This window comes from Canis lupus, chromosome 17 (assembly GCF_003254725.2).
Source record: "Canis lupus dingo isolate Sandy chromosome 17, ASM325472v2, whole genome shotgun sequence".
Classification (NCBI taxonomy): Eukaryota; Metazoa; Chordata; class Mammalia; order Carnivora; family Canidae; genus Canis; species Canis lupus.
Genome location: NC_064259.1, coordinates 157,907 through 182,022, shown reverse-complemented (window position 1 = coordinate 182,022; position 24,116 = coordinate 157,907). Strand labels below are relative to the sequence as shown.

The 24,116-nt window shown below is 49.1% G+C and overlaps 1 pseudogene; it reads right to left on the bottom strand.

Moving 5' to 3' along the window:
• Window positions 1-22,538: 22,538 nt before the first annotated feature.
• Window positions 22,539-23,407, bottom strand: LOC112665117 (transcription initiation factor TFIID subunit 9-like; annotated as a pseudogene).
• Between the last annotated feature and the right edge of the window lie 709 nt (window positions 23,408-24,116).

Here is a 24,116-nt window from a genome sequence, read left to right as displayed (position 1 = left end):
GGCGCCCTGCTGACCTTTTACCCTAAATGACTAAGGGCAATTGTCTCTTATGTAGGGGAAGCGCCAGAGAGCATCCCGGGGTGGCCCCTCGGGTGGCGGGAGGCGGGAGGCGGGAGGCGGGAGGTGGGGAACCTTGGCGACCGTCCCCCGAAGCGAGCGGCGCCTGCCGTCGGGGCCTGGGCAGGTGTCTGCGGCCGCGGGGCGCCCCCGTGGTGAGGCTCAGGCTTCCACCGTATTTGGAGGACCCTTTCCGTACAGGACTTTAAAGAACTGTAACTCACTCAGTTGAGGAAGGCTGAGGCTGTGATCCATGCCGCGGGCGCATGCCACGCAACCTGGCAACAAAGATTTAAAACCCTTAGGCCTGCTTCCCGGGGTCACAGGGTCCCCAGGCCTCTGGGCTCTGCTGAGTGATGCCCCGGAGGCCGTGTCCCGTCTGGCGGGGACGCTCCGTGCTCGAGGTGACTTCAAGGTCAGGGCCCAGCAGACTGTGCACCTGCCCCGGTGACGACGACTCTTCTGAGGCTGGTGACGAGGGGGCTGGACGGGCTGCCGCACGATGCACCCTGGACCCCAGGGACTTCCCGGGTCACTTCTGCAGCTGCTGACGCTGTTGCCCTTGACCCCAGCCCCGGGCCGGGAGGAGAGCCCCCCTCGTGGTCCAGCGGAGGGCCACCTGCCAGGATCCCCCCATGCTCCTGGGTGAGCCCACGCAGCCCCCACGGGCGACAAGGCCGGGAGCACCCCCTCCACGGCCCCATCCCTTGGCCCGTCTACTCCTTTGTCTCCAGGGATCCATAGGACACCGCTTGCTGACCCAACGCTGGCCAAGGTCACCCCGAGGAGGCCTGGGCCATCGCTGGTGCGCTGGCGGAGGGACAAGACCCGCGGCCCAGGGCTGGCTCCTGCCTGCAGGCTCGTGCCCCACCCACTCTGCTTGGCCCCCCACGCGGGAGGAGCCCCGGTGCCCGGCCCCAAGCCCTCTCTGGCGCTACAAAGTCCCTTCTTGTGAAAGAGCTTTTCAAACAAAGCCTCCCGTCACCTACTCTGGGGCAGATGGACCAAGTAGATGGCTCGACCGTATTAGTTTTGCACCGTGTGTGACTCCACTGAGGATCACGCACAGTCCTCTGTGACCATGAGCGAAGCACGAGGGGCAGAGGGCGCTTGGAGCGGGTCACGTCTGCACTCCGCCCCCCTGCAACGCAGAGCACACAGGTGCACAGGCAGGGACAGCAAACCAACAGCGGCAAGCCTTGCGTGGGCTCCGTGGGCAACGTGGGGGAGGCCTGGCGGCCGGACGACAACATTCACCCTGGGCGGCCGGAGGCGGGGTTTTGGGGTACAGGCGGGAAGTGGCCACGGTTCTTGGAGACGGGGGTCCTCTGAAGGGGCAGCTGCAGCACCTGGGAAGGAAGCCGACCCCTCCGCCTCATGCAGGATGGAGTGTCACAGATGCCGGCGGTGGGACGAGGTGGCCAATGGAGGGCGGGAGCCGTGGGCAAGGAAGCAGAGGCCCTTCTGGGGGATCCACACTGCTGGGGGCGCACTGGCAGAATGGAGCCCCGGGAGGGCGGGTAGCTTGTCCACACAGGCCACCTGCTGCCTCGGGAGGCAAGGGGAGCCCCTGAGTCCAGGTGCTGAAGACTGCCAGGTGGGAGCCTGGAATCCGGGGCTGTCCTGTCAGAGGAGCACAGTCTGCAGAGACCTGGGGTGGAGACAGAGAGGGGTCGGTGCCCTGGGGACCGGGAGGCAGGTGCAGGGATTGGGGGGCAGCTGCCAGCGACCGTCTGGGGCAGAGTCCTGATGAGGCTGCCGGGGAGGCCTGGGGGGAGGCCCGGGGGGGACCTGGGGGTGCCCAGAGGAGGGGCCCAGGGGGAGGCCGGGGGACACTCTGGTGGGGGACCTGGGGGGACCCGGGGTGGGGGGCCCGGGGTGAGGCCCAGGGAGCTGCAGGTGCAGGGTGGCCAGCGGTCCGTGCAATGAGGGGCGCCCGAGTGCGCTGGCCAGAGCTCCAGGGAGGTTGCTGTGGCTCAGCAGGGCGGGCAGAGGATTCGCGTTGCCCGACGCGGTTGAGAGCGCGGCTACTTAGAATCCCGGGAACCTCCCTGCAGGGCCAGCGCTGCTCGGGGAGGCCTAGGGGAAGGGGCGAGCGTGGGAGCATGGGAGGCCCGGCTGTGGGGCTGCAGACGGCCAGGCTCCGGGTGCTGGGGAGGCCGGGAGGCCGGGAGGCCTGGGCGCCTCGCGCAGGAGGGGAGGAGGTTCTAGTCCTGGTATTTCCAGCCCTCGATCTGCATCCGTCTGTAAGCGCGGACGGCGGTCTCTGGTATGATGTGGAAACTAGGGGACACGCGTCCCAAGCGAACAAGCGGACGGCAGAAGGCGGTGATGCTAAGAGGTACCCACTGGCACGTGGATTCCCAGGGAGTGACCCCGGCGTGCGGCGGTGGCAGCGGAGTGCCAGAGGCTCATGTGAAGTCACCGAGCATCGTGCGGGGATCCCGACGTGAGGGTGACAGTGTTCAGGGAAGGGGACACCACATCAGGGTGTTCTCCCCAGGCCAGGGCTAAAACAGGGTCAGCACAACCTCTGCACATGAACGAGGACTGAGGGCGCGCGGAAACGCCAACGCATGTTTTGGGTAGAGACAGTGTCGGCAAAAAAAAAAAGGAATTTTGAGTTTTTTGTTTTGTTTTTTTCGTACGCTGTTGTTTCTGCATGAGACGCTCTCCAGAGCTGTACGCGCGCTCCCTCGTGGACTCGCAGGGTGGCACGTCGACACGGGCACGGCCGGGTGTGTGTGCGCGCTGCCCCAGCTTCCCCCCTTGAGCACTAACAGTGGGGACCTCCCAATCCTGGGGCACTTCAGGCCCCCTCCGGTCCGGCACCTGCAGAGAGAGTCGGGGCTGCGCCTCCCTGGCTGCCCACCCGCCGGCCCAGAGCCGCGCAAAACACCCCGAGGGGCCCGTTGAGATCCACGGGGTATCGACTTGGTGGCTCAGTGACCACGGCTCGTGGGCTACGGGGGGAAGCTACACTGGAGCCTCGGGGATCGCTCTCAGGCCGCCTGGTCCTCAGGCTCACGGCACGTCCCTGCTTATGGGAAAGCGTCCACGGGCCCCAGGCGGCCGGTGTAACCGCGCAAGGTTAAAAATAATTTCTAAAATACACCCCCCCGCCTCCCCCAGAGCTAGAAAATTTTAGGAGTCAGATGTTTTCTGAAGGGAAATAACGTCCCAGGGAGGACTGTTTACACTTCCGAGGCCCAGAGCTGAGCCCTGCGGCCTATTTATAGGGGAGGCAGGTGCCCCGGAAGGAGCTGCCGGAGGCCGCGGAAGGGAGAGGCTCCAGGATGGCGGCTTGGAGGAACCTCGGCCTCCCGGAGGTTGCTGTGGAACAGCCGTCGAGGGGCCTCCCAGGCAGCGCTACCAGCAGCTCCCCCCCCCCACCGTCGGCGGGAATAGGGCTGTTAGAGTGGGGTGGAAAGGGAGAAGCAGCTGAGGGGGTTCCACTTGCTACAGGCCTCGCTGGGGGTGCACAGGGGGACCCAGGGATGCTGGGCTCAGCCCACCCGGACGGGCAGGCCACCAGGTCCCCACAGGTTCTGAGACAGGCGGCAAACACCACAGAAACGGAGGCCAAGCACCTGCTCCTGCTTCCCACCTACTCCTCCTGCTGACAAAACAGTGACTGTCCCGGGTTTATTCCCCAATAATCACAGTAGCGTTCCCTCTTCTCAGCTCACTGTCCCTAGTGCCCCCCGCCCCGCCACAAGTCCTCCGTCCTCCATCCCAGGCCCCCCTCCCTCCAGCTCAGCATCCCTAACCCCCTCCATCCGGGGTCCCCTTCCCCTCCAGCTCAGCATCCCTAACCCCCTCCATCCCAGGCCCCCCTCCCTCCAGCTCACCGTCCCTAACCCCCTCCATCCCAGGCCCCCCTCCCTCCAGCTCAGCATCTCTAATCCCCTCCATCCGGGGTCCCCTTCCCCTCCAGCTCAGCATCCCTAACCCCCTCCATCTGGGGCCCCTCTCCCCTCCAGCTCAGCATTCCTAACCCCCTCCATCTGGGGCCCCCCTCCCCTCCAGCTCACCGTCCCTAACCCCCTCCATCTGGGGCCCCCCTCCCCTCCAGCTCAGCGTCCCTAACCCCCTCCATCCGGGGCCCTCCCTCCCCTCCAGCTCACCATCCCTAACCCCCTCCATCAGGGGCCTCCCTCTGTCCCTTCCCCCGTCCTGCCCCAGGGCTCCCTGCCCTGCAAGCCTGCTTCCTAGGATCCTTGCCTACGGGGCTGGTCTCCAGTAAGAGCTGCAGGTGTTCCTTCCGTTGGCACAGCAGGTTAAGACCTGGAAGGCGAGTGGGCCTGGGACGGGTTTGGGGGGGCCAATAGACAGCAGTCGCAAGCACAGCACACCTGAAGTCTGGGGACCTGGCGGGGACAGCGGCTCTCCGGGCCGCGTGGGCTGGTGTCCGCGGATCCTCAGTCCCCCCACGGCGTTGCCCTGAATCCCACAGGGCCTGCGCTCTGGGTCCGAGCCTCGGGGCTGGGTGAGCGCGGGCACTTCTAAAAGCCAGGGGGTGTTTATTTGCAGCAGTCGCAGAGCCTTGGGGTTACCAGTGAAGCGCTTCGGGCACACAGGGGAGGAGCGAGGGGCGGCCTGCATCCCGGGGCCCCGCAGCTGAGAGCCCCTCGGCCGGGCCGCCCGGGTCTTTAGTGGATGATGCTGTAGGGACCTCACGAGTGGGACCACCCGCGTGTGTCCTGTTGTGACAGGCTCATTGCACTCAGTCTAAGACCCTTGAGGCCCATCTATGTTGTAGCATGTGTCACAAATGTCAGAATAGCCTTTTTTTAAAAAAAATTTAAAAAAAGCTGAACAGTATTCCATTGTGTGTTCAAACTACGTCTTCTTTATCACCTGCCAGTGAAACTTGGGGTTGTTTCCACCTCTTGGCTACTGTGGCTAATGCTGCAGTGGGAACGTGGGAGTCGGATGTGTCCCGGGACCCTGCTTTCAATTCTTGGTGTCTACACCAGGGGTGGGAGAGGGGTCCTACGGTGATTCTCTCTGTCGTGACCCGGGAACCTCTGTCCTGCGCCATGGCTGTGGCGACTTAGAGCCCCACCGACCGCGCAGATGCTTCTAATTTCCTCATCCTTGCCGACGCCTGGTATTTTCTAGTCTTCTGACTGTCATCCTAACGAGTGTGAGCTGATCTTTCATTGTGTTGTTCTTTTTTAAAATTTTTATTTATAAAAAAAATAAAATAAAATTTTTATTTATTTATTTATTCATGATAGACATAGAGTGGGGGGCAGAGACCCAGGCAGAGGGAGGAGCAGGCTCCATGCTGGGAGCCCGACGCGGGACTCGATCCCAGGACCCCGGGGTGACGCACTGGGCTGAAGGCAGATGCTCAACTTCGGAGCCTCCCAGGGATCCCCCTCGTTTTGAGGTTTCATTTAATTCAGGGCTTCTGGGGCTCAGCCCTGCTGACACTCTGACCGGAAGCCTTCTAGGGCCCGGGGCTGCCTGCGGCCTCATGCCTGTGTTGCGGGGGTGGGGGGACACCCCGGCTGGGGGCAGCGGTCCTCGTGCTGACACCGTGTCCCGGGATGTCGCCCAGGCCGCTGAGGGTCCTGCTCCCCTTCTCAGCCAGCAACGCTGCGCCCCGGAGCGGGGGTCTGCTGTGCTTCCTGCGAGGGGGAGACAGACACACGGACAGACGGACGCAGAAACACAGCCGACCGTCCTCATTTTGAAGATTCCCCACTGCTTAAACTACAGGATGTTAATGCCTCCGAGGGAGCATTCTGGTATTGTGGGGGAACTCAAACTTTGTTCTTTCCTAAAAAATCTCATCAGCAAGTGGTTTGAAGCCAACAGGGAGATATGACTTGTCTGTAAAACAACTGGCTTCGCATTACTTCGATTCTATTTGACATCGGTACTATACCCTAGGAATATAAAAATAAAACATCTCTCCAGACCACTTATAAATATTCTTAGGAAAATAAACTCTGTGATTGCTGTTGAATTTTGGCACACACACACATATTCTTTAAAAACAACAACAAAAACTCTTTTTAAGTTTTCCCTGGTGTCCCCCTTAGCTGATTAAGTCTTTAGTTTCCAAAAATTCTTTGACACACATGGCATGTCTTCTTAATTGTCTTAATTATTAAAGAAAATATCAGATCGAAAACATCGCCGGCTCTCCTGCAGGGTGGCGGAGCGCTGCGTACTCGTCTGGTTCGACGGCACATGCCCGCGGTACAGTGTACAGCGTGTGCTGCGCCCAAGATTGCGGGTCCGAGAAACCACAGAGGAGCCCTGGCAGTTAGGGGTTCCCATTCCTGTACGAGCCAGTTTCCCGGAAGGGTGTGCTCGGCGGCTTGACTAGGGTGGGGGAGCGCCCTAAGCACTAAGCGGGCCACGTGGGGGTCACACAGGGGAGGGCGGGTGCAGCACAAAATGGGGTTAGTCCTGCTCTGCTTGTCCAGGGGTAGGGGATTTCTGTTAGATTCCTTGGGTCTCACACGTGTAGACGCGTGACTGTTCCCTTCACAGGTGGATGTGGAAATGCGTGAGAGTGTTAAGAAGGAAATAGTGTTTCTTCCAAGTCTTTATGTGAAATTACAGTGGGCATTCCTATTTTATACATTGCTTCTTAGATTTTAGTATTTCCCCGTGTTTTTTCCACCTTTTTTAAAAGATTTATTTATTTACTTATTAAAGACAGAGAGAGAAAGAGAGACACGGAGAGAGAGAGGCAGAGGGAGAAGCAGGCTCCATGCAGGGAGCCCCACGCGGGACTCGATCCCGGGACCAGGGTCACGCCCTGGGCTGAAGGCAGCACCAAACTGCTGAGCCCCCCGGGCTGCCTTGTTTTACCCACTTTTAAATAATTTCTTGTAGTTATACGTATAGATTGTTTCCAGGCTTTTGCTGTTCTATTTAACACCGTCATGTACAACTTTGTGTTTGGGATTTTCCTGTAGCTCCGCGCTTGGGCAGAGAAACTGCTAAAATACTAAGCCAAAGGTTATGTTTTAAAACTTCTGGTATATATTAACAAACTGTTGAACAAAGTTGTACAAATGTGTTTAATGTCAGTAGATTATGTATTCCCAGTAGGATATGTTTTCAAAAAAAAATCACAGAGGCGTACAGCTGATATTGGGATGGGTATAAATGTGAATATATTTTTGCTCAGAAAAAAGGCTCCAGGAAACAAAGAAGCAGTTGGAATAGCTAATATCTCTGTGTTTCCCAGAGACCTTTTAGATTTTCTGAACTAAAACTAATAATTGATTTATAAAATAACACTGCCTGATACTTTTGTACAATTTTTCTTTATTTATGCAAGTCAGGTTTTTTTTTTCTTAATCACTATTGTTACTGTGGACCAGGCAATGGTACGCGTTTTAAAAATCTTGTTACCTTTCTTTTTTTTTTTATTTTAAAGAAAGTTGATTCATAAGAGACAGAGAGAGAGAGAGAGAGAGAGACCCAGGCAGAGGGAGAAGCAGGCTCCATGCAGGGAGCCCGACGTGGGACTCGATATCAGGACCCCAGGGTCACGACTCGGGCCAGGTGCCCTTCTTGTCACGTCTCATACACCAGCCACAGGATTCCATGTGCTGTAACATACACATATCTAATCAAAAATAAAACCTCACTTTTTTTTTTACTGTAATTTCTTTAAAATGTTTTAAAATTAAATTATTATTATTGAGGTATAGTTGACATATAACATATTCATTTCAGGAACAACCTAATGATTCGATATTTGTGAACATTGTGAAAGGAACTTTGAAGTATGTCTAGTTATCATTCATCACCTCACATAGCTACAAAAATGTTGCTTTCTTGTGACTTTCATTATTTTTGCATTTTTTGTTTATTCATACAAATTTGTTAATATTTACTTTTATAATTTTTAACCTTTTCCTTCTTAAACTGGTCTTTTATTGATCTTATTGGTAATTTTTATTGTGATGCAATTTGAAATAATCCTAAGGATATTAGAAGGAGCTCTCACCTATGATTTGCCCTTTTACCTCAATTGTTTACATTACTCCCCATTTGCTTATATGTCTTTTTTCATATAGGGGCATGTTATTTTTTCTGAACTACTTGAGAGTAAGTTGGAGTTATTGGGTCGCTGTATCTCTAGACACTTTGGTGGATATTTCTTAATAGGAAGAACTCAGGGTGGAGGAATTTATTTGTTATTGATGCAATATAATAAATTGCCTCACAGCTCGGTGGATTAAAACAATAAACACTTCTGTGCTTTAGGAAACCAGGGGTGACATCCGCCCCAGGGTTCGCACAGATCTGCAACCCTATTGTCAGTCAGGGATGCGCATCTGAAGGCTTGGCTGGGGGTCTGCTTTCACTTTCATAGGAGGTCCTTGGCAGGATTCCTTCCACTGGGGCTGTTGGGTGAGGGCCTCAGTGCTTCTTGCTATTTGCCAGTGGCTTCCCTCAGTTCTTTTTTTTAAAAAGATTTTATTTATTTATCCAGGAGAGACCCAGAGAGAGGCAGAGACACATGCAGAGGGAGAAGCAGGCTCCATGCAGGGAGCCCGATGCGGGACTCGATCCCAGGACCCCGGGGTCACGCCCTGGGCTGAAGGCAGGCGCTCGACCGCAGAGCCCCCCCCAAGCGTCCCCCCCCCTTTCTTGCCACACAGGCCCCTCCAGCGGGCGGCTCACGCCTTGGCACTGGCCTCCATCAGAGCAAGCCGGCGAGAGAACTGGAGCACGTAGGAAGGAGCCGGAGCCTTCCAGCAGCCTCCGTGGCAGGAGCTCGCCCTCACCTTTGCCACATTCTGTTTATCACAGTAGGTCACTAGGTTCAGCCCAACATAATGAGAGGCGTTGCAGGAAGGCGTGAATCCCAGGAGGCAGCATCCCGTGGGGCCGTCCCAGAGGCTGCTGCTACCACAGGAAACATTCAAGAAGTTCTTTTAAAAAAAAAAAAAAATTTATTTATTAATTTGAGAGAGATAGAGCGCAAGTGGGGAGGTGGGGGAAGGGAGATGCAGACTCCCCACCGAGCAGGGAGCCTGATGCGGGACTTGACCCCAGGACCCTGAGATCATGGGAAGGCAGATGCTTCAGCAGCTGAGCCTCCCAGGCTCCTCAGCTCAGTGGTTCTGAGCCCCCAACTCCCGCGAGCTTCTAATAAAACCCAATAATTGTCGGGGAGCTCAGAGCCACCACCCATCCCAGGTCAGCTTGATCATCTGCACTGTATGTTACCAAAAGCAGCAAAATGAAAACGAATAATACTTTCAGATACTTATACTAGAGGCACGTTTTTACTGATTAATAATTTACCTGGAGTACTAATCTGCGTGGAACAGTCTGCATCGGGCACCCAGGGGAATTGCAAGACGCAGCACACTCAGAGCAGCTTCTCTTCCCCGAGAAAGGATGGCGACTATTTGGAAACAGTAAAGTAAATTTGTGCATTTTCTTTGAAAGATGTGTCATTCTGCTTGTTTTCCTGTTCCCAAGCCATGGGAGCTTTCTAGAACTAAACCACGTAGGGTCCCTCGTTGCCTCGTCCCTCGTTGCCTTGTCCTCGGTTAGATTACCGGGTCGTTGACCTGAGCTTGACCTGTAACGACAAGCGTGCTGTGCCAGCCGAGCAGGCCCGGCCTTGGGACACCCGGGCTGGTGGCATCCCCCACGGAGCGCGCTGCCCTGTGACGGCCACTTGGGCCTGCGCCCCGCAGCCCGATGTCTCTGCAGGGGTTGCGCCTACTAATCGTCCCACGTATCCCCTTACTCTAAAAGCATTTGGGGAATTCTTGAATGAGGTCCAGCCGGCTGAAGGACTAAGGTGCTGTCTGCATGGAGGCTGCTCTTGGGTCCATGAAGGCAACAGGAACGTGGCTTGGCCCCTGGGTGGGGCCAGGTGCAGGTGTGCAGCGACGCTCGGCGACGCCGGCCCCTCCGGATCCTGTTCCTGCTGCTCCCACATCACGCCTCCCTTCACCCACCCATGGCACTGCTGTCGGGAATTGCGTGTGGCCTGAGCTTCTAGAACCTTCTGCCGCTGCCCTTTGCCCTCAGCACCTGCTGCTGAACCACTATATTGAGTCCCAGGCCCACGTCCCGAAGCCCAGCGCAGGTGGAACCGGCCCCCCGCTGGCGTCCAGCTGCTTCGTGACGGGCCTGCTCTGGCCGCTCTCGGGGCGTCGAGGGCACGGAGCACCCAGATCCTCCACAAGTATCTCCTCTGACTCAAGACCATCTTTTTGTAACTTTTACTGCAAGAAAAATATTTGAGGCCTTTGTCAGATCAAAATATTGATGTTGAAGGTGTGTCTGTTTTTCCAGAAAACCCTGTATCTGGGAATTTATGCCTCGTAATGGAAACTGCATGTGGCGTAGCCTGAGGCGTTGGAGCTCCCAGGCCAAGAAGGATTGGTGTTTCCAAGAGCTGACAAAACCTGGCTTGATTACGGTTCGTAGGAATGCAACACCCCAAAAAAGGACCCTAGCATTTTGGAGAATTTTGTTTACATTACCTTAAGCCCCAAGTGACCTTAAATTCTAAATAAAAGTTTCATGCTCAATGTGTATAAGAAGCTTGTTTTTAAAAAAAATAAATTCCATGACAGGTTTATTATATGTATCACAAACTAGCCTGGTGAGCATTTTACTCAACATTTAAAAATCTTTCATTAAGACCTTGCAGCACATAAAGCTTACAGAACAAAATCTAGCAAAAATCTTTAAAATCCAAACACATTTCTAAGGGAAAGGCCGGTGCTCCGTGAACTTACACGCTGCAGCGTCCGGGACCCCGGCGCCGCCTTTCCCCGCAGCGGCCCCTGGGGACTCGGCCTGCAGTGCTCCCCACGCCTGTCGGCAGGTAGGCTCGGCTTCGTGTAAGGTGCCAGTAGGGCCAAGGTCATGGTGTCTAAAAATAATGCGCGCTAATCCCCGGGACTCACGCTTCGGTTAGCGGCCCTCTGCCCTTGGCTTCCCTCCATCTTCCCGGGATCTAGAATCCGGCGAACGGCTCCTCCTTTTTTCCAAAAGAAGAAATAAGCAGACTGGGGCGACCTGCCGACGCCCGGGGCGTTAGGAGAGAACAGTCAGGAGCCTGCCCTGCTGCTCTTCGGGGGGTGTCAAGGGCACGAGAGCCTCGCGTTGGCCGTCACTGGCGTCGGTCACCCCACAGGCCCCAGGTCACATCCAAGTACTGGATGGTTTTTTCTTGGGAGTCACAGAATTTCAACTTGCTCTGTTTTCGCACGTTTTCGAGGAGATCATTTGAAAGATCAGAGAGATCTGTATTGGCTCGGGATGAGCGCTGCGCAGTTGGGCGCAGCTGGGGTCGGGCCCAGCCTCCGTGGCCCTCCCGCGTGTAGCCTCACAGCCCGCAGGGACAGAGGCCGTCCCACGACCCCAGAGGGCCCGACCGGCCTGCCCACGGGCTGTGGCTCCGCTGCCCCAGGAGGGCGAGCACCCTGGTGGCACCGGGGCGAGGGCCGGGCGTCGGGCCCAGCCACCTGCTCCAGGGACACCAGGCGGGTGCTGGCTGCCAGGCCCGGCCCGGAGTCCCTGCCCTTCCCCGGGGGGCCGGGGCGTTCCAGGTGGCGCCGCAGCTCTGGGTCATCAGCAGGCCTGGGGCGTCCTGGCCCTCGGCTGCTCGGGGTGGCTGTGCGGCAGGGCTGCTGCGGGGCCCTCGGGGTGCCGACCCCACCCACCACTGCCTACATTTGCCTTCTCTGTCTGCCCCAGAGGCCGCCCTCGAAGGTGAAGCTACAGTCCCTCCTGGGCATCACCTCATATCCTCTGGCTCCAAAGGAAGCAGAGCCGGATTCGGGGAGCACAGCCTTAGGTGTCGTGGGTTCCCCTGTGCACAAGGCCAGGAGGGTGGGGAGGCGGCCACCCTCCTGCCCAGGGCATGCCCCCTGCTGCCCAGGCGCCTCTTCGACCCTGCTTGCACGGCTCACTGAGGGCACGTGCACGTGTGTGCGTGCGTGTATTCACGTGGCTGTGCACCTATGCATGCTGGCACTGGGCGTGTGTCCACGTGTATGGTGTGTGCACCTGTAGGTGTGGCATGTTGCTGCTCTAGTCCCCAGAAACCTGGCGAGAGTCTTTACTTTCCTGCACTTCTACGTGGGCATATACGTTCTCGTTCCTCAGCTCGCACACTTTGCAGTTCCCTGGGTCCTTCCTTCCAAGTGAGGGCGTAATTGCTTCGCATCTGGAATATCTCAAGTTTATCCTTCCTGGAATCAGCGCCATGAGTGTTTCCCCCCGGTCAGGTCAGGAGTCTGCTGCCGACACGATGCCCTCTGGTTACGTGGATTCGTGCGGGTTCTGGCTCCCTGACCACGAGCCCCCGTGTCACAGGCTTTCCTCTTGCACCTGTTGGCACAATGTCCCTACGGCGCCCTTCCCGCCGCGCGTCTCCCGGACCCTAGGATCCCTCTCGGCCGATTACCTTCGGGGGATGGAAGTCAAGGGTCAAGGGCGTGCGTCAGTGAGCTGGAGCTCTGGTCCTGCCGCCGCTGATCCCTTGCCAAGTGAAAGCTGTGGTCCAGCAAGTAGCTGCATTTATTTGGTCTTGGATTTCTCAATAGTTCGATTTTTACGTATATTAATGATAATTATAATTACGGAGTTGCTTAAGGGTGAAATAAGACCCTGTATATCAGCCTGTTTTGTGGACTTTAGAGCTCCGATCCTGCTATTATATCATTTTAAAATCCTCCACTCCTTGTTTCTTCCTTGCTTGCTGCTCTAGATAGTGAGTTAATTCCATCCTGTTTTTTTTAAGTTGTTATGTTGAACATGTGCAATTGGTAATATTACACTATATTTTCCTATAAGAGTGGCAATTTCATATGGTTTTCCCTACCAACTAAAAATCTAGACAGCGATGCAGTCGTGCGACTGAAGGCCTGAGCACTGAGGGGACCCGCCCATGCGGACTGTGGATTGTTCTGCTGGGGGCTGCGTTTCTCCAGAGAAATCCCATTTGCTGGCTTATGGTCACGTCCTCTTCACCAGGAGATAGTTTCCTTAAATGTCTGCGGATCCTTTATTTTCTGCTCACATTTAACAGTCCCATTCAAAAGGTGAGCAGAGTGTGTTATCATTAGTAAGGATTGTTCAAGGGTTTTCTTTGGGGTAATCTGATGGGGAGTCGCTGGCCATGCTGGAGACTTCCCGGACAGCGAGGTCCTGCGCAGTCCACGGCCTGCGTCCTTTCTCTGGGAGAAACCCCTCCCGACTCCCGGGAAGGCAGGTGCTTGCTCGCAGGTGTTCCCCCCACCAGGGCACAGGGCCACGCTGGGGTCACAGGGGCGCCATTTGCAGTCCAGGTTTTACCTGGCCCCTCTGGCTTCAGGTCGTTGTCTCTGTTCCCCTGTAGGCAGGTGTCCTGCCGTCCCACACCCAGCATTCGGGCCTCGTCTCCTCTGACGCTCCAGGGCCCTGGCCTCCTTCCTCGGTCTTGCCGCACTGAGGTAGAGACACTTCCTGCGACGGGAGGAATTTGAGCATTTGGTCTATCATTACTTTACTTTTTTAAAAATTGGATTTATTTATTAGACAGAGAGAGAGAGTGTGTAAGAATGTGAGTGGGGGGAGGGACAGAGGCAGAGACAGTCCCCAGCAGATCCCCCCCAGCAGATCCCCCCAGCAGACCCTCCCCCAGCAGGTCCCCCAGCAGATCCTCCCCAGCAGATCCTCCCCAGCAGATCCTCCCCAGAAGATCCCCCCAGCATATCACTCCCCCAGCAGACCCCCCTCCCCCGCAGAGCACCCAGCCCAACATGGGGCTCCATCGCACGACCCTGACACCACCACCTGGGCTGAAACCCAGAGTCGGACGCTCCACCAACTGCAGCACCCGGCGCCCCTTGGTCTCTCATCAACTGGAAGGTTTTTTTCTTCTAGTAGCAAAACTTTAAAAATGTTTAGTAACTCAAATGTTTGCGACATTATGAGCATCTTAAGGCACTAGCTTCCTGAATTTCCTGAGAGTGATGATAAGGGAATAATGAATTATTTCGCCCCTGATTTGTTATGAAGATCCTGTGCAGGTTTGGGGGGCATTACTCACACCCAGAAAGTGCGGGTCCAATTGCGATAAAAGGGTTTCTCTGGAGGAAGCACGACTGCTCTTCAATGTCGTACTTCAGGTGTCACCGAGCCTTTCTTTGAGACAAAATTGGCTCCTCTGCTCCATATAAGTGAAGATACTGTGTCTTAAAGAACATGATTTGGGAACTCTCTCTTTCCTGGTTTTCTTGCAGTTTGTGGGTGAAGGACGGCGGTGCTGCTCCCCGAGGGCCCCGGGCCCGTGCAGGCCTGTGGGGCATCGCTGCCGTGCCGGGGCTTCGGGAGGGTCCGGGGAGCAGAGTCCAGGCTGGGGGCGCCGGGCCTCGATGTCCCGGGCTGCCCCGCGGTCACAGGCTGCCCTCCGGTGGCGGGGCCCGGCCGCACAGGGACAGCGTGAGGTGGGGGCAGGACCCCGCAGTCAGACCCCGAGGTCAGGCTCCCGGGGCAGGTGAGTCACCGGGGAACCCGGGGTCTGACGAGGCCTTGGCCCACTGGAGCCCTGCCGTGCACTCTCCTGGAAACCCCTCCAGGACCTTCAGGTTGCTCTCCCGTTAGACAGTCCAACTCAAGGCCAGAGCTCATTCCAGATCTCCCCGGGAAGGACCTTGGCCAGAGCCATACAGCCAAATTTTCTTTTCCCATTTAAACCCAAATCCCAGGGGATCCCTGGTGGCTCAGCGGTTTGGCGCCTGCCTTTGGCCCATGGCGTGACCCTGGGATCCTGGGATCGAGTCCCATGTCAGGCTCCTGGCATGGAGCCTGCATCTCCCTCTGCCTGTGTCTCTGCCTCTCTCTCTCTATCATGAATAAATAAATAAAATCTTTAAAAATAAATAAATAAATAAATAAATAAATAAATAAATAAATAAATAAACCAACCCCAAATCCCTGTGTGTGTGTGTAACACAACACCCTAATCTACACAAATGTATCTCGGCTTTTGGGAAATGGGTTGGAGAATGGGAAAGAGGATGCTTTATTCTTTCCTGGTATGTGCAAAGCACACACACACAGAAGTTATGAATTGGTAATTTCTCCAATAATTTAATCTGTAACACTGGGCACTTAAAGTTGTAATAACAGATTTAAAACTTGTGCCAATAGAGTGTGTTTTAAAATAGCATCAATGAAATAGTCGAACTAAATTCCTGTATTTCTGTGGGCCATGGAATAAATTTCCCCACCGTCTCTACGTGCATGTTTGCTGCTGAATAGGAATTGCAGGCGATTTTTGTTTTGACCACAAGCCCTTGGCAACCACTGATCATTTCACTGTTTCCAGAGTATTGGCTTTCCCAGGATGCAGTATAGCTGGGATCATAGAGCATGTGGCTTCCTCAGATTGTCTTATTTCTCGTAGTGCCATACGTTGTGAACTGACACCCTGTGTATGGGTGAACCACACTTTGTTTATCCATTCACTTATTGATGGACATCTTCCTTGCTTCTACTTTTTTTAGAATTTATGAATGAAGCTCCTGTAAATATTTGAAAGTTTTGTGTGGTCATAACTTTTTCACTCAATTGGTTAAATATGAACACAGTTGCTAGATCATACGATGAAGCTAACTTAGTGTTGTGAGAAACGGCCACGTTGTCTTGCACAGTGGCTGCACATCCTCAGTCTCAGCAGCGATGACGGAGGGTTCCTCTGCCCCACGTCCCTGTCAGCACCTGCGTTGTCCATATCCTGGATTTCGGCTCTTCTAACGGTGTGTGGTGCTCTCTCATTGCTGTTTTAATGTGCATTCCCCTGGTGACAGCTGATGATGAGTAGCTTTTCATGCGCTTATTTTTCATCTGCAGGCCTTTGCATACCTTGAAAGCATCTGTTTAGGTGTCTACCCAGTTTTAATTGAGTTGTCTGTTTTCTTATTGTTGTTTTAAGACTTATTTGTATATTTTCGATACTTATCCTTTTTTTACATATGTTTTGGAAATATTTTCTCCCATTCCATGGCTTGCCTTCTCATTTTCTTAATAGAAGTTTTTAATTTTATTTTTATGCTTAGGTAAATCATAAACTTTGGAGAAGATTCCAGTATTAGAACTCTGAACTGTAAAACCTGAATGTTCATTCTAAAATGTGAGGATTTTTATTCAGATTGACATATTTTCCATTTACTTACCAAGAACTCTAAGAAATTTCATTTGGGCATCTTCATAGAGTGGGAGATGTGCCATCAACATCAGTGTATCAGGTGCTATCACGAGTGTCACATGGATTCTTCTTTCACCTCGAAACAAAGGCCAGTAAGATGTAAGGAGCTCAGTCCAGCACTCATTTAGGTCAGCATGGCGAGCTTCTCATTTACTGCACACATCTCAGGGTTTCCTAAGGCAATTCCAGGGGGAGGAAACACACTGCCTGAGAAGGTAGTTCATGGCCTCTGTTGAGTCTAACTGCTGGGAAATTCTCCTTGTGTGGCATTGAAGCTGGGCTCACTCCAATAGGCATCCGTGCATCCATAGCACATCCACGTGACTTTTCTAGATAGCTGCACATTCAGTCTTTGAGGGACTACGTGCTCCTGCAGGAAAAATGTCATTGGTAATGCTCCTGGAAAGTCAGATATTCAACTGCATTATTAAGCATCCATTCCATGTGGAAATGTGTTAAAATCAGATTTAAACTTTGGAACTTAGAGTTTATTTAGTCTGTTGATGTGTAGTTGTTTGCAAATTTTAAGTACAATGTTCAAAACCTCCAGTCATATTTTGGAGAACTATTATATTAAAAATGATTAATCGTTGTTTTGAAATTGATGAAAAAATAGAAAGGAAAATTTTCACTATCCTTTCTGAGTATTCCATTGGAGGGAGGACTCCAAGGCAGCAGCATCTGCGATGATCAGCATCATCTCTCTGTGAGGGCCAGAGACAAGCTTCTTAATCCTGAAGCTTGGGGAGCTGGGGTCCTTCCTAGATCTCACTGTTGTTCCCCGTGGGCTGCACACTTGCACACGAGCTGCTGCTCTCGGGTGGCGGCTTTTCCCTAAAGCCCCAGATACGCCTTCATTAGCTTGACAAGGTCTTTAACTGCCGCTAAAATGCAATATCATGTAAGAGGATTTTGTAGCCATTCTACATACCACTGACAACCGTATTAAATTATTTATTTATTTATTTGGTTGTTTTTACTCTGAAGTTCCCCTTTAGGACTCCTTCTCTATTCCTTGTGACCATAACAATGAACAGGAAACAGTGGGTCTTTGACGAGTATTTGTGAAATAAGTAAAAGAATGAGAGATCAAGTATAGTGAGAGTACATTTTTATGGTTTTTGCCTTTTCATTCTTCCCTGTACTTAAAAAAGAGAAAATGAAACCATGTAAAACAATATTCAGAAATTATATGCTTCTTAATATACAAAGTTTTTGTAAAGTATTATTGAATGCAAAAAGTATATTCAAGCCTATTCAACTATATCTTCAGAATAAATGCTCTAGCGTAAAGTGTCATATATACACACACAGGCCAAAAGATGTCTGTAAAAGTGTTCACCAAACTAACGGGGATGCCTTTGAATGGTGAGATTTTAGGTGATCTTTTCTTTCTTTATATTTGATTGGAATTGTTTGAACTTTCACAATAATACGCAAAATGTGGACATAGTATGGCTAAAGCTTCATTAAGAATCTCATTGTCGGGTGACAGGCACTGAGGAGAGCACTTGACAGGATGAGCACTGGGTGTTATACTATATGTTGGCAAATTGAACTCCAATAAAAAAAATAAGAATCTCATTGTCTTTCTTTCTTTTCCTTTTTTTAAATTTACATTCAATTTGCCAACATAGAGTATACCATTAGTTTCAGATACCATTTTCAATAGTTTCTGAGTTGAGACAGGGCTTAGGCAACAGCCACTGGGAAGTGAAGATGAACCCAGAAGAGTTAGAGACAGAATCCCTAGTTCTACTGTAAACTCCTCCTGAGGCTCTGGCTTGCCTACAAGGTGTGTGTGGGCAGGACAGTTCCATGTGGTTTTCAAGTGAGTCTAAGAAACTGAGTCACCACCCACTGCAGTTAGGAATGAGTTTGTTGTTTGAGTCAAATCAGATTGTTAACCTGCTAAATTAAACAAACAAATAAACATAACACTGTTTGGATTATAACAGAATCTAATTTCCAGAACATAGTAATAATGATGTCCAGCATGCACTCCAAAATTACTCGATACAGGAATAACTAGGAAAATGAGCCCATTTTTTTTTTTTAAGATTTTACTTATTTATTCATAAGAGACACAGAGGGAGAGGCAGAGACATAGGTAGAGGGAAAAGCAGGAGAACCTGATGTGGAACTCAATCCCAGGACCCTGGGATCACGACCTAAGCCAAAGGCAGATGCTCAACCACTGAGCCACCCAGGCACCCCAGGAACCCATTCTTAAGGAAAAAGATAACCAAGAAAAGGTCAATCTCAAGGTGATGAAGATGCTGGAATGATAGGGATTGTAATAGCTACTGTGACTATACTCAGGAAAGTGAATTTAGCTCAAGATGAATAAAAAATAGGAAATCTCAGTGGAGAAGGAGAAAATATGAACAAGAACCAAATGGAAATTTTGTAATTAAAATATACAATACATGAAACAAAAATTCACTGGATGGATATGCTTAAGTAGCAGAATAGAAATGATGGATTAGAGTCAGATAATTTGAAGACACATGAATAGAGATTATCCAATCTAAAGAAGAAATAAAGGGAAGAAAAGCAAAAAACTGTGAATACACTGTGGAGCAATAAAAAACTTAAAATTCATGTTTGAAGTTCCAGAATGACAGAAGAGAGAATGAACAATAATATTTGAATGAATAACTGAAAGCTTCTCAAATTTGGTGAAAGATAAATCCATAGATTCAAGAATCTCAGCAAACCACAGATGAGATAAATAGTAAGAGAGCCATGACAAGGCACATCATAGTAAATTGCTGAAGATCAAAGATAAAGAAGAAATCTTGAAAACTACCAGAAACAAATAACATATTACATAAACATACCAATGATTCAAAAGAACTACAGTCTGCTCATCAGAAACTATGTAGGCTAGAAGACCATGGAATAGCATCTTTAAGGTTCTAAAAGGAAAAATGTCAACCTATAATACTATATTCAATGAAAATATCCTTGAGAATGAAGAATTAAAAATAAAATTTGAAAAACAGCACTAAGAGAACTTATTGTCAACCAATGTGAATTACAATAAAATGGAGATTTCTTAGAATTCCCTAAGTAAACCATGATCTTTCATGCCACCATAATATTTATTCATTCATTAAATAGTCATTGAAGACTTCTTAGGGCCCAGGCACCGTGCTAAGTTCTGGAGATACATGGCTTTGCCTTTGTTCATTACCTTGGCCTCCTGGCAAACTATCTATTCATCTCTTAGGTTTCAGCTCAAGCACTGTATTCTTTATCAATCCTTTACTGATTGCCTTAGATAATTTACCTTTTCACAACTAGAATGAAACTAATCAACAGACTTCTTATTTTCAGCCAGGATTTCCAATCAGGTCGTCAGAGCCATGCAATTAAATAAGAATGGATGCCAAGTATCAGCTTTAAGGAAAGCCTTCACCTTGGAAGACAGAGCCAAATAAAAACAAAGGAGCAAACATAGAAATAACAATAAAAGCACAAAAATTAGAAGAAAAAATTGAAAGGAAAAATTTCTGTAATTTTTCAGATAGATTAGAATGTATATTCCCTCAGTGAAACAATAATAGAATTTTTTTTTAAAGAAACAAGGAGAAAACAGGCACATGGGAATTTCAATACCATAGTTGATTTTCTAAATAGACTAAGAAATAAACATGAGAGTGTAGTATTAGATTCTGGTGTACAATCTAGTGATTCAGCATTTCCATACAACACCCAGTGCTCATCATAGCAAGTGCCCTCCCTACTGTATGTTAATTAACTGGGATTTAAATAAAAACTTAAAAGAATAAACATGATAAATTTTTTAAAAAGTTAGAACCCAGACACCAAGAAATGGACAATGTGAACATAAAGATAAGGAAATTAGATAATTAACCCAGAATATCCAGCAATGGCAACTAGAATTTAAAAAAGGGAATATAAATAAAGAAATACAATTTCCCAGAATCAGCAGTTTCAAAATTGGCATGTCTTACTATCTGATGTAATGAATGAAAAGAAAGCAACACCAAGGTATGTTATCATTAACTATAAGAATATCTGGCAAAATAAGATCACCCTAAAAGTTTAAAGACAGAAAAAAAAAAGGAAAGAGGGGAAAAGCCCACATAAATTTATAGGAGAATCATCCAAATGGCATAAAAAATCATTTTCTACCTAGATTAATTATCCACACCATAACAAACTTCAAGTGAGAAGAAAGAATAAAACCAGTTCTAAAAGTCCAGGCTCTAATAGAAAGATATTGAAGGTTTTATGTCAGGAAAAGTTGAAGTGAGCCACAACAGAGCAAGACAAGAGGTTCAGCACACAAGTGTCCAATGCCAGAAGGAGAGGAAGGAGGTCCCAGGTACCATCAGCCTTCGGGAGCAAAAGGCAAAATTGTTGCGGGTACTTGATGGCTACAGTTTGTTGGCTTCGAAGGCAGAAAATGGACTTACACACCTTAAGAACTGGTTTTGAACATTGAGAAATGCTTTGATGGGCAAATAGATCAGTTGGAACATTTGTGAAAGAAACCATAGTTTAATAGAAATGTATGGTAATGAAAATTAAGAAACTAATTAAGGAAAACACCTGGTGTTATGAGAAAGGAAATGCAATCACACTACATCTGGCTCAGCAGTCCCCGAGTAGTTCAACAATGAACAAATTAACAGTCATAATAACATGAACATGGATTACTGGCACCGCAGAATTGTAACAACAATATGGAGAAGACTCAAGGAGAACAGGATGCATGTACATCTCTCTGCCAGAACAAAAAACGACAGGTAATGTGTAGTATTGATGAATCAAGAAGAGTAAAAAGAAGTAGAAGAATACCAGAGTATACTATTAAGAATGATGAAAGTGGTTGCCTCTGGAACTGGTGGTGGGTATGATCCAAGATGATGCCAAGGACTCTTACACATCACAATAAACCTTGATTTTTCACTATGGGTATGTAATATTTTGATTGAAAAATATCTTTTCCTTTGGAAGGATTGTTTGTGGTGAGTGTAGTGTGCTTTTAAAAGTTAGGTAAAGGAATTCAAAACTATAATCTTCATTTGGCTCAAAATATTAATCTCTTTTTTAATATTTGGAGTTAAAAATATAATAAGGTGCACACTAGTCACATCCCAACTGGAGACTCACAAATAATCTTTAAAAATCAGTGAGGAAACACCATTTACAGAAATTAACTCAATAAATCAAAGATCTAAATACAAGACCTAAGGGCAGCCTGGGTGGCTCAGTGGTTTAGCGCCACCTTCAGCCCAGGGCCTGATCCTGGAGACCCCGGAGGGAGTCCCGCGTCAGGCTCCCTGCACGGAGCCTGCTTCTCCCTCTGCCTGTGCCTCTGCCTCTCTCTCTCTCCTCTCTGTGTATTCTCATGAATAAATAAATAAAATCTTTAAAAAAAGAAGAAAGAAAACTTGATGCCTGCTACAACTTGATGAACCTTGAGGATGCTATGCTCAGTGAAATAAGCCAGTCACAAGAAGACAAATATGTATGATTTTACACATATAAGGTACCCAGAATAATTCAATCCATAGAGGTAGAAAGTATAATGGGGTTGGCAGGGGCTGAGCGAGGGAGGCACAGTGAGTCACTGCTAATGTGGACGGAGTTTGGTTTTGTAAGATGAGTTCTGGAGACACGTCGGTGAGGGATGCACAACGACATGGATGTGCTTCATGCTGCTGACCCGAGCACTTAAAAATGGTCAAGATGGTAAATTTTATGTTTTTTGTATTTTACCACAGTTTTAAAAATTGAAAAAAAATGAGAAAGTAAATCTCAAAGACTGCTATGTTTGCGATATCAAATGAACAAACATGTGTAACTGGCTTTTGATGTAGTTAGTATATTGGGACCCTCTGGATCTCTTAACTTAAAGAAAACTATCTTTAAAACTTATTTCGGCCTGAAGGACACTAAATAGTTGGGATAGTGGTCATGGATCCTACTTTTTACTACAGTGAAATAAATCAAACTCCCAACATTTGCAGAAAAATGAGTAAATAAAACACAAGTGTTTATATTGGTTATTAATATTTTTTCTGACAATTTTATTTCTTACACTTAAAGGCTAATGAATAACCATTACTAGTCCTATTAAAGAAAAGCTAACATCTCAATAGGGAAGGATAACCGTATTTACTCATTAAGGACCATTTAGGTTTTCTACAACTCAACTTGAAAATTCATGTTTACTCTCAGTACAATGGATTTAAGACCAAGTATACATGTTGGAAGGATCAAGACTAGATTACAGATTATCATAGTCAACTTCATCATCATCTCCTTCTCCTTCTCCTTCTCCTTCTCCTTCTCCTTCTCCTTCTCCTTCTTCTTCTTCTTCTTCTTCTTCTTCTTCTTCTTCTTCTTCTTCTTCTTCTTCTCGTTTTCTTTTCAATGCATTTGATGATTTGTTGGAAGTATTTTGTGATGACACTATGTTAATGGTAATAAGAATCTTTTTGGACCAAATTAATGGTGAGTTAATCAGAACATTCTGCACTGTGGATGTTGCAGGAATTGATGCCTTTACAGTTGGGGACTGTGAAGTAGGCATCTGTACCGTAAATCTCTGCCCCGTGAGGGACATTGGAGTCTCTACTGTAGTTGACACAGACGTGGTTTGTGGGGTTGATGTACCAAGTGTGGGAGTACTTGGTCTGCTAGTAACTGAACCAACACTTAACCGTGGAACGGTTATTCTTCCCGCAGAAGTGGATGCCTTTTTTTGCAAAGACTTAAATCTATAGTTTGGAGCCGTCAAACAATATCTATCAGGAGGCAACCTGGGGCCTGAATATGGCTTGATTAATGGCAAAGGAGTTTGATTCCTTTGCCTTGCAATATCTAATAAAAAAAAATCTCTTGGGGGAGGAGAGGTAAAAAGTCTTTTTTATCAACACAACACTGAATGGTCAACCACACATCATATGCATCACCAGCAGCTTTCTTAGCATGGCTTGAATAAATTTTTGCATCATCTAGAATTGTGGTCACATATTGGAAGGCAAACTCCAACATCTGATTTATAACTCTTGGCTCATATTTTGTCATCCCCACATCCTTCGGGATTTGTGCCATCATCTTTGCATCTTTCGGCGTGTCCTCAGGAGAAGCCATTTTGCAGACTCCATGATATCTGTTGATCAGACTTCTTGAGCTAAATCACCCACATTAATGGATTTCGGTCCTGATCTTGATGCAAGTTCTTTGTCTAGAGTGGTTTTTCCAATCCCTGATGTACTGGTGAGCAGGATATTCAGAAACAACATTAAGTTATTCATAAATATTTTTAATTCCTCATGAATTGTAAACCATACATTCAGGTAGACCTAGCTTTATTTTGGAAACTAGACACTGAAATAGAGCACCTGCACTGAATATAACCCCCATTTTATTCATCTCATTTGGAGGCATGGCACCTTCCAAATGAAAGCAGCAAATATGTCAAATATCACTGCACGAAGGCAGAAAGCCTAAAAAAGTATGAATCCATGTTTTGCACTTTGGAGATATGATGCAGTGAAAGAGGAGGCTGGAAATCGATTAACGGCCATGGTGAGACACAGGGGGAACGCAGGGGAACACCTGCAGGCTCTGGGGTCCGTATCCATAAAATGGGGAGGGGAGAGTTTTGCCTCCTATATTGGTTCTCTGAAAGAACGATATGCGAGAGGTTTAGGAACTAAAATGTTAGGAACACAGTATGACATTACTCCCATTGGCATTCATTTAAAATTCCTGTGAAGATTAAATTCAGGAATAAGATTGATGTTGATATTCCATTTTTTTAAGTGTCTGCTTTTTTAAGCTGTTGCTGGGCTTACAG